Source organism: Bufo gargarizans, chromosome 6 (genome assembly GCF_014858855.1).
Source record: "Bufo gargarizans isolate SCDJY-AF-19 chromosome 6, ASM1485885v1, whole genome shotgun sequence".
Classification (NCBI taxonomy): Eukaryota; Metazoa; Chordata; class Amphibia; order Anura; family Bufonidae; genus Bufo; species Bufo gargarizans.
The window spans coordinates 30,884,983-30,901,191 of record NC_058085.1 but is presented as its reverse complement, the minus strand read 5'-3'; the positions used below and the strand labels follow the sequence as shown (position 1 = coordinate 30,901,191).

Here is a 16,209-nt window from a genome sequence, read left to right as displayed (position 1 = left end):
GGAAAAGCCCTTGCCCTGCGCGATACAGCACAGGGCACGGGAGATCATTGGAGAATGAAATGCTCCGATGCTCATGTCAGGGGGGCTGCCTGGGTGAACACAGGGACAGGTCTGGGTTCAGCTCTGTATCCGGACAACCCCTTTAAACATCAGACACATACAGCTCAACTACACAGCCATTACACGCGTACAGCTCAGCTACATAAACATTACAGCTCTACAGCACTGCTACATACACCCTGGAATTACAAACAGCACAGCAGAGCCCTGCATACACAGAGCAGACAAACCTGGTCATGTGATCTCCATGACTCCTCCCACACATGATTACATAGTCATGACATCATCACAGGTCCTTTACTTCCTCCTACAGCACAGCCTGAAGCCTGACTCCTCCCACACATGGTCACGACATCATCACAGGTCCTTTACTTCCTCCTACAGCATATCTGTAAAGAATAAATCAAGTCAACTGGATGTACTGTAGATTTCTTGAAAACGTTTCACTCGTTCTTCCAACGAGCTTTCTCAATTCTGAGTGACTGTACAAGAATTCTGGGAATAAATATATAACTGAATCCACATCTGGTAATTATACCCAGCATTGGGTCAAAGGTGTTGATTCATTATCCTAATTGGAGTCAGTAGGTGATAAAGATTTCCCAGAAAAAGGTGTCAAGACAGCATTGTATGTAGTGCACAACCTGGAGCATGACTCCGCCCACATTTGGTCACATGGTCATGACATCATCACAGGTCCTTTACTTCCTCCTACAGCACAACCTGGAGCATGACTCCGCCCACATTTGGTCACATGGTTATGACATCATCATAGGTCCTTTACTTCCTCCTGGAGCATGACTCCGCACACATTTGGTCACATGGTCATGACATCATCACAGGTCCTTTACTTCCTCCTGCAGCACAGCCTGGACCCTGACTCCTCCCACATCTGGTCACATGGTCATGACATCATCACAGGTCCTTTACTTCCTCCTACAGCACAGCCTGGAGCCTGACTCCTGTAGACTCTGGAAGAAGTGCAGTCACAGAACTCTCCATGGTGAAGGGTTGTCAGAGGAGGAGGACACGTCCGACCCCAGGTAAGTGAAACACTCACCACATCCACAGATGTCTCTCTGCATTCAAGCTTTGCTGTCCGGCCCCATTCACTATAATGGCGACCAGCGGCGATCCGGCAAATATGCAGAGAAGTGTCTGTAAGGATGGAATTAAGGGCCCGTATCTCTTTGATTACCTCCTTATCTGCACTTCACCCCTCACTCGTCCCCTGGATGAAGCCACGCCCTTTCTGGTACCAGGAGAGCTGATCAATCAGACAATTGACACAAGGTAGACTGAAAAACGGCTCTGTTTATTTCTAGCATAGCATATATATATATATATATATATGTTCCTTGTCAGCAACAGGAAGTCGTCTTAGCTCCAATAAGAAGTAAACACAAGCAGACGTACCTATTTGGCAATTACATATAAGTTTGATCATATGCTAAAAATGTCTTTGGAAAGTACATGGCATTTTCTAGAATCTTGTATGAGTTACATCCTTGCTAAGCAATAGTCACACAACGGAGTCCGGCCTCCTTACCCTTCCTTCACCCCCCTCTTAGAACCATATTTTATTTGATACAATATGATTCTTCTTACCGCTTTTCTTCTTAGCCGCTCTGTACTCCTCCAAATAACGCTTGTGTGCCTTAAGAGAGTTGTCAGATGCACCGGGAAGTTGGTTATACATAGTAAGGTTGGCAGCCCCTTTAGTTATAGGGGTTCTGCACTTTCATTTAACTGATGATCTATCCTCTGGATAGATCATCAGCTTCTGATCGGCCGGGGTCCGACACCCGGGACCCCCGCCGATCAGCTGTTTGAGAAGGCAGCGGCGCTCCAGCAGTGAACAGAGCTTAGCTGCGCCTACGCTAGTTGATACAAGTCGTGACGTCAGTGGGCCTGCGGTAAACAGTGAGAAGGCCGCGGCGCTGCTGGAGCGCCACTGCCTTCTCAAACAGCTGATCGGCGAGGTCCCGGGTGTCGGACCCCGGCTGATCAGAAGCTGATGATCTATCCAGAGGATAGTGCAGAACCCCTTTAATATTTATCTTATGCATGGTATAGCGCAAAGCATAACAATAGCAAGTAGGAGAATCACCACAAGGATGGTGATACATAGCTGTGCCAGGGTCTGTTTCCAATTTCCAACCCAGTCAAAATATTTGTCCCAGGGATTGGAAATACCTGAGTTCCGTATCGGATAATTCTGTGAGTTATTTTACCATCAGGGCCCGTATTATTGGGGATAAAGGTACAGCAGGAAGTGCAGACCCCTCCTTTCTCAGTCAATATCATATCAAGGGCCATGCTATTTTGAAATGTCATGATGGAGTCGGCCTGTAATTGCTCAGCTACACCCTGAAGGGCGTCTATGGTATAGTTTACAAACCTCTGCTGATTGTAGAAAATGTAATTGATCCAATTAACATTTTTGTTCACAGTAATAATAGGAAGGATGGACTCAAGGCCAGCTGCCAATTGGTCCCTGCCTTTGAATTCATCAGGAACCCCTCTTGGGACACCTATGGCATCTATATAAACACGGGGATCAAAGCTACCCGGGATAGGTGCTGATCTCTTGGGACGTACCTTTTATAGGGCTGCGGTGTGGTTCTTCCTCTGTGACTATATGGATATTCATGATAGCTTTGACTAGGGCACACTCGCCTCTCCACCTGCCCTCAAGTCTGGAGCAGATCTTGTGATCACCACATATCCAATAAACATCACCCAGGGAGAACACTTGGTTCTGTGTAACGTTGGGATCCAGAACGCTGTAATTTGCACAATACCCTTCAGTGAAATTGCCCAGAAACCGTCCCCTGTTCCCTTGCCGGTGGCAGGTGTAGCTGCCTTGGTACACATAGATACCTGCCCCAGGGGCGGGAGTTTTGGTAAGTAAGGGGTATCTCCCTTTCCATTCTTCACAGGCGGAGTGATTTGTGGCTGTATTGGTGAAGAGGCTGAGGAAACACTCTTTGACGTTCTCAGGGAGAACTAGCGGGACTGTACCCAGGTGGGGTTTAGCTGCCCCGCACACATAACAGTTTGATTTATTTACTGACAAAGCATTAAACCGCCTCCACTCCAACCACAAATTCACATCAGAGTATCCCGCCTCTACGGCTAAGGTGTCCTCATATGTAGGATCTGCTATAGCAACCATGTCTTTAAGGGTCTGAATATGGGGGCGGAGAGGATAAAGAAGAGGTTGTGGATTTCCGGGATATTCTCTATTGTCATACATATCTTTTAAGTAACAGGGGGTGATAGATGATCCATAGAGGTTATGGTAATACACCCCTAAAACATACTTGGCTGCATCACCTGGTGAAGGGTTTTCTATATTTAACGCCAGCCTAGCATGTGGAGCTGTGACAGTGTCCTGAGTCCATGTCTTGACATGGTACTTGTAACAATCTCCTGAGGTGGTGAGCTTCATTCTGGGGATAAGAGATTTACCATGTTTATCCTTTCTATTTAATGCTGTGGAGGGGTTATATCCCAAATCTAACCCCACATTCCATCCCACAGCTTTCCAAGTATAGCATTCTTCTCCCCAATGATCCCCTGTAACACAAATATATGCCTGAGAAGCACTGCCAGAGTAATCTCCTGCACCCAAAGTAAGATGATTGCAAGTGATAATATCACACAAACAGAAAGTATAGGTAGCTACATTAGCTATCACTTCGAGGTCAGGGCTGCCTGCCTCCGTTATTGCCTCCTTGTCACCTGGTTCTCCTGGCCGGTTGATGAACTTTACCCTTGTGGCGTGTATCCAGGTAGGTGAACTGTCAGTGAGGATAGCGGTGCGGGTGATGGCCACTACTGTGGTAGGGGGGCCAAATGTGAAGTCTCCCGGTTTTCTCCCCTTCTTAAAGGGGTTGTCCAAGTTATATTTATTGATGATCTATCCTGAGGATAGGTCATCAATAAATATAACTTGGAGAACCCCTTTAAGCGTCTTCGCGAGGCCCTTATCTCCAACCTGGAAGGAATGTGTCGGCTCCTGTGGGAGAGAAGGAGACTTACAGGCAACTTTTTCCTCAAATTTGGACAAGGTTTCCACCAGCTTCCTTACATATTCATCCTGGATTTGTTCCAGGTCCCCTTTAAGCATAATGCCTGGCGTTCCTGCCTATGGGGTTGGGAAGGGTCTTCCCATGAGGATTTAAAAAAACGGGACAGTCCTGTCCTCTTATTTGGCGTCATTCTGATTTCTGCAAGAACTATAGGTAAAATTTGCTTCCATTTCTCAAATGTTCCTGCCGTGGCCTTTCTGAGTTTATCTTTAATTGTGCGATTCATTCTCTCTACCACTCCTGATGATTGTGGGTGCCAAGGGATATGGAATTTCCATTCTAGCTTAAGGAGCTTCACTAATTCCTTATTAACTTTAGAAGTGAATGCGGGGCCCTGATCAGATTCTATTATTGTAGGGAACCCCCATCTGGGAATTATGATCTGTGTCAATACCCTTGCAACAGTTTTAGCATTTTCTGTTTTGATAGGGAAAACTTCTGGCCATCTTGAGAACATGTCCACTATTACTAAGGTGTTTTCCTGTTTCCCTGTTTTACCTGGAATATGAGTGAAGTCTACCTGTAGGTGAGTGAACGGTAAGGTAGGATAGTCCAAATGTTGGTGCGGCACTTTAATTTTGTTATTGGGGTTGTTCCTAAGGCATGTGATGCATCTTCCTATGTAATCTTTCACTATCTCATCAATATCAGTGATGTAGAATCCCTGTTTGAGGAGCATAAGTGTTGTTTGTATACTGTTATGCCCTACCCCATGAAAGTGTGCCACAAAGAGAGGTGCGCTGTGTTGGGGTATACATAGCTTCCCCTCCTTGCAGACTAATCCAGTTTTTGGATTCTTCTGCAAGACAGGATAACGCCAATCTTTCATTTCCTCGTCGGTAGCTGAAGCTTGCAAATCTACTAACATTTGTGACTCCTCGAGGGAGGAAGTAGGACGGACAATTGTAGAGTAGCTGTACTCTGCAGTGCAGCCCTCTTTGCTGTGGCGTCAGCCTACGGCTGAGTTCACACGGGCGCAATGCGGGAGGTGAACGCATTGCACCCGCACTGAATCTGGACCCATTCATTTCTATGGGGCTGTGCACATGACCTGTGATTTTTCACGCAACACAGGCCCCATAGAAGTGAATGGGGCTGAGTGAAAATCGCAAGCATCCGCAATCAAGTGCGGATGCGGTGCGATTTTTCACGCATGGTTGCTAATATGACAGTCTATTCACTGTATTATTTTCCCTTATAACATGGTTATAAGGGTAAATAGCATTCTTTAATACAGAATGCTTAGTAGGTGGTCAATTCAGGGTTAAAAAATAATTAACTCACCTTCTCCTCTTGATCGCGTAGCTGCCGGTCTCTTCTTACTTCTTTAATCATGAGCTGCCGGCTAAAGGACCTGTGGTGATGTCAGATCACATGGTCCATTATTTTAAATCAGATTTTTATTTTATTTTATATAAAATGCATTTATGAGGAAAATATATTTCCATCCAAAGGTTATTCCATCATGAAATAAAGATTAGTTTTTTAATTATGTAGAATAAGGCTGTACATGGACTCCCATATTGTTGAATGGATTAGGCAGTGGCTGAGGGACAGACAACAGAGGGTTGTAGTCAATGGAGTATATTCAGACCATGGTCTTGTTACCAGTGGGGTACCTCAGGGATCTGTTCTGGGACCCATATTGTTTAATATCTTTATCAGCGAAATTTCAGAAGGCCTCGATGGTAAGGTGTGTCTTTTTGCTGATGACACAAAGATTTGTAACAGGGTTGATGTTCCTGGAGGGATACACCAAATGGAAAAGGACTTAGGAAAACTAGAGAAATGGTCAAAAAAAATCTGGAAACTAAAATTTAATGTTGATAAGTGCAAGATAATGCACCTGGGGCGTAAAAACCCAAGAGCAGAATATAAAATCAGTGATACAATCCTAACCTCAGTATCTGAGGAAAGGGATTTAGGGGCCATTATTTCAGAAGACTTAAAGGTAGGCAGACCATGTCATAGAGCAGCAGGAAATGCTAGCAGAATGCTTGGGTGTATAGGGAGAGGCATTACCAGTAGAAAGAGGGAGGTGCTCATGCCGCTCTACAGAGCACTAGTGAGACCTCATTTGGAGTATTGTGCTCAGTACTGGAGACCATATCTCCAGAAGGATATTGATACTTTGGAGAGAGTTCAGAGAAGAGCTACTAAACTAGTACATGGATTGCAGGATAAAACTTACCAGGAAAGATTAAAGGACCTTAACATGTATAGCTTGGAAGAAAGACGAGACAGAGGGGATATGATAGAAACTTTAAATACATAAAGGGAATCAACAAGGTAAAAGAGGAAAGAATATTTATTTAAAAGAAGAAAAACTGCTACAAGAGGACATCGTTTTAAATTAGAGGGGCAAAGGTTTAAAAGTAATATCAGGAAGTATTACTTTACTGAGAGAGTAGTGGATGCATGGAATAGCCTTCCTGCAGAAGTGGCATCTGCAAATACAGTGAAGAAGTTTAAGCATGCATGGGATAGGCATAAGGCCATCCTTCATATAAGATAGGGCCAGGGGCTATCCATAGTATTCAGTATATTGGGCAGACTAGATAGGCCAAATGGTTCTTATGTTTCTACATGTGTAATTTTTTGGGGTAAATAAATTCCATTAATCCATTCACAGTGTCATGCTCTTCCAGAGGTTTTTGTAAGATTATTGGGCAGTTCCTCTGCCTACAAGATATTATCACAGATGCTTGGTTTACTTTTGCAGTTCTCAAAACTGAATTTGACTCGGCAGAGATCACATACTTCTTCTTCACAGCAAAAATGTTATAACATGAACAAAGTTGAGAAAAAGACCTTAATCCTAACTTCTACAAACCTATGAATGCAGAATCAACCTAATCAAACTAATATGAAAAGTTGTTATTCTAAAAATCTTCATCTACTTGCATATTATAAGTTATACCAGCAAGAATTAGTCTTTATGTAGAAAACTATTATTTAAATCAAGCCTTACTAGTGATTTAAATAATTTTGATTTAAATCAAATCCACCCTGGTTTAAGCCAGGGTGCAAACTCCACTCTGTTGTACCCCAACATAGCAGAGTGGACGTGTTACCTTTATCATACCTTGCAGCCCGTAAAGCTATTCTGTAGTTTGAAAATGGCCTTGTTGGCTGAGAAGTCGTGATTCGTACATCTGCCTTTCAGTAAATATCACTTGAATTTGACAAGGTCCATTTCGTGCTGGAGTTTTTTTTTTTTTATTGTATACGAACGGGGTGGAATGTGGATGGCACTGTTGTGGGGATGAAGTCTGAATATGAATATGTCTCATCATTTGGAATCCATTGGGTCTGCTAAAATTTTGCTCACCTCTAGATGAAGTGAAGGCTCTTTGGCAATGTTTGTACTTGAATAGTTAAACTGTGTCCTTGTTATTTGTCTTAACTGTTTATTTGAGACCTTGTCCATTTCTATCAGATGAAATGAAACCGGTGTGGAAATGTTTGTGGAAGGTGTATTTCATTTTATCTGATAGACTGAGCAAAAAAGACCGGTCTGAAATCTGTACCAGGTATTGTTCATTCAGAGGTCCTCTAATAAATGACAAGGACCTGGTTATAAATGTGTGTACGGGAAAGGTAGCATTTTCTGTATAGTTTGTCTTGGGATTCAGATTTATTGTGGATCTGAGAATTGGCCGATCCAAGGTCCACAATAATAACAGATAAACAAGGTATACACAGTGACCATCATGGATTACATAATATAGCTACATTCCATTAGGGGGTGAAGCTCTTTGGTTAAAATAGTATGAAATCTTGGGGGTGTGGCCAACTGCCGGCATGAGCTCACGCATCCGAGTCCTGCTAACAATCCTGATCCATCCTGACTTGCCAACAGCCGCAAACATAGAGTGGCAGGTGCAGAAGAGAAGGGGATCAACCCACAGGAGGAAAATAAGCCCCAGCAAGTCGCAAGTGGCGGTGGGTCGGCTTAAGGAGTTCGCTAGAGCTGAGAGCCAACATGGCGCCTCGGCCCCATCCATCCCGCGCGCCCCAGTGACTCGTGGCAATGCGACCTCGCAGCAAGATTCTCCCAGTGATGAAAGACCTGAGCTCTCCCTTAAAGCAGCCCATGAACAACTTATGGCTGCCATCATTATGTGCCAGACCTCCCTTACGAGTAAAATCGATGAGGTGAAGGTGGATCTTGGTCTCCTTAGACATGACGTGCAGCAGCTGAGAGAGAGGGCGAGACAGACGGAGAGCAGAGTCTCTGAATTGGAGGACATCATCCGACCCATGCAGGTCAAATTGACACATCTGGAGAAAACGGTGCAATTATGGCAGCAGAAATGTGATGATCTGGAGAACAGATCCAGACGGAATAATGTGCGCATCCTTGGCTTTCCAGAAAGGGGGGAAGGATCGGATCCAGCGGCCTTCATAGAAAGATGGTTCAAGACCACGTTCCCAGAGGCCACGTTTTCAGCGACATATGCCGTGGAAAGGGCACACAGGGTCCCGGCTAGACCTTCACCTCCAGGTGCCCATCCTAGACCTCTGCTAGCCAGACTTCTAAACTGGAAAGATGGGGATCTGCTACTCAATCTGGCCAGATCTGCACCAGACATATACTACAACAACTCTAGGATCTCACTGTTCCCCGATATTTCGGCGGAACTTCAGAAAAAGAGATCTACTTTTGTCTCGGTTAAGTGAAAGCTTCGAGAGCTGAATATCCAATACTCCATTGCGTATCCTGCTTGACTCCGGATCGTGGACGGCGGGAAATCCATATTCTTCACTGACCCGAGTGAGGCTGACGAGTGGCTAGCCAGCAGACCGGGACGTTGACCCACCCTTTTTTCATTCTGTTCAGGACTCCTGGATTTGTCCTCACTTCTCTGATCCAGGCCGACCTGAGGACAGTACTTTCCTGTTAAAGCCGTACGCCGCTTCCAGATGAGGACCCTGGGTATCGTATGTGGCCTAGGACCACTTATCCGTGACATGCGGGGCCGTTAGTCATATATAATGTTTATTTACTGCACCTTTTCTGGAAGTTATTTGGTAGTTTTACAAGACATGGCTCTGGGACCCACCCCGCGGACACCTGCACTGGGATAACACCTAAATACACTGTGGAGGTCCCCGAACATATGGCCATGTTTGCCACAGACTTTCAGTCTATCCAGTGTTTTTATGCATTGTTTCTACTGGTTGTTGTTTTCTGGGATGCATGTACTTCATGGTGGCGCTTTAATATTTCTTTGAGGGTGTCGTGTCAAATCTGCAGAGTGGGTGGCAGGGAAGAGTGCTTTGATGTACCATTCAAAGGGATAATGCTTATGCGACTTCTTGTATTTAAATCAAAATGACGGGATTAACAGTCATGTCGTGCAATGTGTGTGGGCTGGGCGGACCACTGAAGAAGGAGCCTTAGCCTCCGAAACGCGTATGGTAATGAATCCCATGATATACAGATTTGAAGACTAACAAGCGCTTTAAAGAAGGGATCGGTGAAGTTGTACTTTATGGAAAAGAAAAAATTAACATCCGTCTTTATGCTGAGTCCTTCATTTCCTGGTGAAAGTTAACCCTGCACACTGTGAACAAACAACGCAGAGGGCGTATACTTCCAGGCGACCTGTGAGACGATACAGCCAATTTACAATCACCGAGGATCCCGCAAGTCTACACTTCATCTTTTTCTGCCGCAGCCTATAAGAGACTCTCACTGTACGTGGGACGCCACGAGTGATAAGGAAACCGGCATCATCTAAAATAGTGAGTAAAACCACTCCGGTAGAAGTCTTGTTTCTGGGCAGCGTTTTTTCTGCGGCATTGCCACAACTCAGTGCTAAAACACACAGATATAAGTGACTTTTTAAACGGCATCGGAATTAATCATAGGATTGAATTGTAATCTTCAAAGACATGTATTGAAGCTACCATCATATAAGGAAATTTGCGGCCGTAGCCGAATCCATTTACTTACATTTAATTTGTATTGATGACTATATTTTAGTATTTATATTTTAACAATTTTACCGTATTTGATTGTATTTTATATGTTCTAGACAGTATAAGTTATAATAAATATCCGTGTGACATCAAGTGGTGGTGTGCCCTACTATCTTTACCTCTTTTTGAAATTTTTCTAAAGGATTGGGTGAATCCTTTTTGTAGGTGCACCCTTTCATTGCCTGAGCAGTAGGTGAGCCCTCTCTAAGTACTAGAAAGAGGATTGCTGTGTTTTCCCATGTGCGCCGGCATTCTCCACATATCCTGGGATTGCAAGAAACCCATTTGACACCGGAGACGGGCAGCAGAATTAAGAAACCCTGGGTTCAGTGGAGCGCCAACGCATATGGGAACTCATACTCTAGAGGTGTTGCTATGTTGGTGCATCGCTGCTTGCGTTGGGAGACGTAGACACTTGTTGTCGATTCCGATGGATGCTATATATTTGTGTTTGCATATATTATTTGCACCCCACATGTTGTTATTAATGCATATAACCCACCACCGGCCAGCGTATCAGTCCTGCGGGCTATGGTGAGTTTTGTAGCACAATACCCAAATGTAAGATTGCTTTGTATGGGTGACTTTAATATGCTAATGAACCCTGACCTAGACCGCTTTCGGAGCGCGTCGGGGGATGGAGTGGTAGTTTCCTCAGCCTCCGTGCTCTTCAAAGTGACCTCAGAGATGGGATCCTCTGACGGTACAATACTCTTGTTTCACCCCTTCTAGGGGAGCCTTATCTAGGATTAGAGTTGAGCGAACACCTGGATGTTCGGGTTCGAGAAGTTCGGCCGAACATCCCGGAAATGTTCGGGTTCGGGATCCGAACCCGATCCGAACTTCGTCCCGAACCCGAACCCCATTGAAGTCAATGGGGACCCGAACTTTTCGGCACTAAAAAGGCTGTAAAACAGCCCAGGAAAGAGCTAGAGGGCTGCAAAAGGCAGCAACATGTAGGTAAATCCCCTGCAAACAAATGTGGATAGGGAAATTAATTAAAATAAAAATTAAATAAATAAAAATTAACCAAAATCAATTGGAGAGAGGTTCCATAGCAGAGAATCTGGCTTCCCGTCACCCACCACTGGAACAGTCCATTCTCAGATATTTAGGCCCCGGCACCCAGGCAGAGGAGAGAGGTCCCGTAACAGAGAATCTGTCTTCATGTCAGCAGAGAATTAGTCTGCATGTCATAGCAGAGAATGAGGCTTCACGTCAGCCACCACTGCAACAGTCCATTGGCATATATTTAGGCCCAGCACCCAGGCAGAGGAGGGAGGTCCCGTAACAGAGAATCTGTCTTCATGTCAGCAGAGAATTAGTCTGCATGTCATAGCAGAGAATGAGGCTTCACGTCAGCCACCACTGCAACAGTCCATTGGCATATATTTAGGCCCAGCACACACACAGGCAGAGGAGAGAGGTCCCGTAACAGAGAATCTGGCTTCATGTCAGCAGAGAATCAGTCTGCATGTCATAGCAGAGAATGAGGCTTCACGTCAGCCACCACTGCAACAGTCCATTGGCATATATTTAGGCCCAGCACACACACAGGCAGAGGAGAGAGGTCCCGTAACAGAGAATCTGGCTTCATGTCAGCAGAGAATCAGTCTGCATGTCATAGCAGAGAATGAGGCTTCACGTCAGCCACCACTGCAACAGTCCATTGGCATATATTTAGGCCCAGCACCCAGGCAGAGGAGGGAGGTCCCGTAACAGAGAATCTGTCTTCATGTCAGCAGAGAATTAGTCTGCATGTCATAGCAGAGAATGAGGCTTCACGTCAGCCACCACTGCAACAGTCCATTGGCATATATTTAGGCCCAGCACACACACAGGCAGAGGAGAGAGGTCCCGTAACAGAGAATCTGGCTTCATGTCAGCAGAGAATCAGTCTGCATGTCATAGCAGAGAATGAGGCTTCACGTCACCCACCACTGCAACAGTCCATTGGCATATATTTAGGCCTAGCACACAGGCAGAGCAGAGAGGTCCCGTAACAGACAATCTGGCTTCATGTCAGCAGAGAATCAGTCTGCATGTCATAGCAGAGAATGAGGCTTCACGTCACCCACCACTGCAACAGTCCATTGGCATATATTTAGGCCTAGCACACAGGCAGAGCAGAGAGGTCCCGTAACAGACAATCTGGCTTCATGACAGCAGAGAATTAGTCTGCATGTCATAGCAGAGAATGAGGCTTCACGTCAGCCACCACTGCAACAGTCCATTGGCATATATTTAGGCCCAGCACCCAGGCAGAGGAGAGAGGTCCCGTAACAGACAATCTGGCTTCATGTCAGCAGAGAATTAGTCTGCATGTCATAGCAGAGAATCAGGCTTCACGTCAGCCACCACTGCAACAGTCCATTGTCATAAATTTAGGCCCAGCACCCAGGCAGAGGAGAGAGGTCCCGTAACAGAGAATCTGTCTTCATGTCAGCAGAGAATTAGTCTGCATGTCATAGCAGAGAATGAGGCTTCACGTCAGCCACCACTGCAACAGTCCATTGGCATATATTTAGGCCTAGCACACAGGCAGAGCAGAGAGGTCCCGTAACAGACAATCTGGCTTCATGACAGCAGAGAATCAGTCTGCATGTCATAGCAGAGAATCAGGCTTCACGTCAGCCACCACTGCAACAGTCCATTGTCATAAATTTAGGCCCAGCACCCAGGCAGAGGAGAGAGGTCCCGTAACAGACAATCTGGCTTCATGTCAGCAGAGAATCAGTCTTCATATCATAGCCTAGAATCAGGCTTCACGTCACCCACCACTGTAAGAGTCAATTTTCATAAATTTAGGCCCAGAACCCAGGCAGAGGAGAAAGGTCCCGTAACAGACAATCTGGCTTCATGTCAGCAGAGAATCAGTCTTCATATCATAGCAGAGAATCAGGCTTCACGTCACCCACCACTGCAACAGTCAATTGTCATAAATTTAGGCCCAGCACCCAGGCAGAGGAGAGAGCTCCCGTAACAGAGGATCTGGCTTCATGTCAGCAGAGAATCAGTCTGCATGTCATAGCAGAGAATGAGGCTTCACGTCACCCACCACTGCAACAGTCCATTGGCATATATTTAGGCCTAGCACACAGGCAGAGCAGAGAGGTCCCGTAACAGACAATCTGGCTTCATGTCAGCAGAGAATCAGTCTGCATGTCATAGCAGAGAATGAGGCTTCACGTCACCCACCACTGCAACAGTCCATTGGCATATATTTAGGCCTAGCACACAGGCAGAGCAGAGAGGTCCCGTAACAGACGATCTGGCTTCATGTCAGCAGAGAATCAGTCTGCATGTCATAGCAGAGAATCAGGCTTCACGTCAGCCACCACTGCAACAGTCCATGGTCATAAATTTAGGCCCAGCACCCAGGCAGAGGAGAGAGGTCCCGTAACAGACAATCTGGCTTCATGTCAGCAGAGAATTAGTCTGCATGTCATAGCAGAGAATCAGGCTTCATGTCAGCCACCACTGCAACAGTCCATTGGCATATATTTAGGCCTAGCACACAGGCAGAGGAGAGGTTCATTCAACTTTGGGTAGCATCGCAATATAATGGTAAAATGAAAATAAAAATAGGATTGAATGAGGAAGTGCCCTGGAGTCCAATAATATATGGTTATGGGGAGGTAGTTAATGTCTAATCTGGACAAGGGACGGACAGGTCCTGTGGGATCCATGCCTGGTTCATTTTTATGAACGTCAGCTTGTCAACATTGGCTGTAGACAGGCGGCTGCGTTTGTCTGTAATGACGCCCCCTGCCGTGCTGAATACACGTTCAGACAAAACGCTGGCTGCCGGGCAGGCCAGCACCTCCAAGGCATAAAAGGCTAGCTCTGGCCACGTGGACAATTTAGAGACCCAGAAGTTGAATGGGGCCGAACCATCAGTCAGTACGTGGAGGGGTGTGCACACGTACTGTTCCACCATGTTAGTGAAATGTTGCCTCCTGCTAACACGTTGCGTATCAGGTGGTGGTGCAGTTAGCTGTGGCGTGTTGACAAAAGTTTTCCACATCTCTGCCATGCTAACCCTGCCCTCAGAGGAGCTGGCCGTGACACAGCTGCCTTGGCGACCTCTTGCTCCTCCTCTGCCTTGGCCTTGGGCTTCCACTTGTTCCCCTGTGACATTTGGGAATGCTCTCAGTAGCGCGTCTACCAACGTGCGCTTGTACTCGCGCATCTTCCTATCACGCTCCAGTGCAGGAAGTAAGGTGGGCACATTGTCTTTGTAGCGTGGATCCAGCAGGGTGGCAACCCAGTAGTCCGCACAGGTTAAAATGTGGGCAACTCTGCTGTCGTTGCGCAGGCACTGCAGCATGTAGTCGCTCATGTGTGCCAGGCTGCCCAGGGGTAAGGACAAGCTGTCCTCTGTGGGAGGCGTATCGTCATCGTCCTGCCTTTCCCCCCAGCCACGCACCAGTGATGGACCCGAGCTGCGTTGGGTGCCACCCCGCTGTGACCATGCTTCATCCTCATCCTCCTCCACCTCCTCCTCATCCTCGTCCTCCTCGTCCTCCAGTAGTGGGCCCTGGCTGGCCACATTTGTACCTGGCCTCTGCTGTTGCAAAAAACCTCCCTCTGAGTCACTTCGAAGAGACTGGCCTGAAAGTGCTAAAAATGACCCCTCTTCCTCATCCTCCTCCTCCTCCTCCTGGGCCACCTCCTGTTCCATCATCGCCCTAAGTGTTTTCTCAAGGAGACATAGAAGTGGTATTGTAACGCTGATAACGGTGTCATCGCCACTGGCCATGTTGGTGGAGTACTCGAAACAGCGCAACAGGGCACACAGGTCTCGCATGGAGGCCCAGTCATTGGTGGTGAAGTGGTGCTGTTCTGTAGTGCGACTGACCCGTGCGTGCTGCAGCTGAAACTCCACTATGGCCTGCTGCTGCTCGCACAGTCTGTCCAGCATGTGCAAGGTGGAGTTCCACCTGGTGGGCACGTCGCATATGAGGCGGTGAGCGGGAAGGCCGAAGTTACGCTGTAGCGCAGACAGGCGAGCAGCGGCAGGATGTGAACGCCGGAAGCGCGAACAGACGGCCCGCACTTTATGCAGCAGCTCTGACATGTCGGGGTAGTTGTGAATGAACTTCTGCACCACCAAATTCAGCACATGCGCCAAGCAAGGGATGTGCGTCAAATTGGCTAGTCCCAGAGCTGCAACGAGATTTCGCCCATTATCACACACCACCAGGCCGGGCTTGAGGCTCACCGGCAGCAACCACTCGTCGGTCTGTTGTTCAATACCCCGCCACAACTCCTGTGCGGTGTGGGGCCTGTCCCCCAAACATATGAGTTTCAGAATGGCCTGCTGACGTTTACCCCGGGCTGTGCTGAAGTTGGTGGTGAAGGTGTGTGGCTGACTGGATGAGCAGGTGGAAGAAGAGGAGGAGGAAGCCGAGAAGGAGGAGGTGGCAACAGGAGGCAAAGAATGTTGCCCTGCGATCCTTGGCGGCGGCAGGACGTGCGCCAAACAGCTCTCCGCCTGGGGCCCAGCTGCCACTACATTTACCCAGTGTGCAGTTAGGGAGATATAGCGTCCCTGGCCGTGCTTACTGGTCCACGTATCTGTGGTTAGGTGGACCTTGCTACAGATGGCGTTGCGCAGTGCACACTTGATTTTATGGGATACTTGGTTGTGCAGGGAAGGCACGGCTCTCTTGGAGAAGTAGTGCCGGCTGGGAACAACATACTGTGGGACAGCAAGCGACATGAGCTGTTTGAAGCTGTCTGTGTCCACCAGCCTAAATGACAGCATTTCATAGGCCAGTAGTTTAGAAATGCTGGCATTCAGGGCCAGGGATCGAGGGTGGCTAGGTGGGAATTTACGCTTTCTATCAAATGTTTGTGAGATGGAGAGCTGAACGCTGGCGTGTGACATGGTTGAGACGCTTGGTGACGGAGGTGGTGGTGGTGGTGTTGGTGGTACATCCCCTGTTTGCTGGGCGGCAGGTGCCAACGTTCCTCCAGAGGCGGAGGAAGAGGCCGAGGCGGCAGCAGCAGAATAGGCCGAGGCGGCAGCAGCAGAAGAGGTAGCAGGGGGAGCCTGAGT

General features: G+C 47.1%; 1 protein-coding gene across 1 annotated transcript in view; it reads left to right on the top strand.

Moving 5' to 3' along the window:
- The first annotated feature begins 1,008 nt into the window (after window positions 1-1,008).
- The window catches only part of LOC122941917 (oocyte zinc finger protein XlCOF7.1-like), a 58,105-nt gene continuing 42,904 nt past the window's right edge, over window positions 1,009-16,209 (top strand). The window contains exons 1-2 of the mRNA XM_044299415.1: window positions 1,009-1,103; window positions 4,587-4,683. The gene's annotated coding sequence lies outside the window, so the exon portion shown is untranslated. The remainder of the gene's footprint in view (window positions 1,104-4,586; window positions 4,684-16,209) is intronic.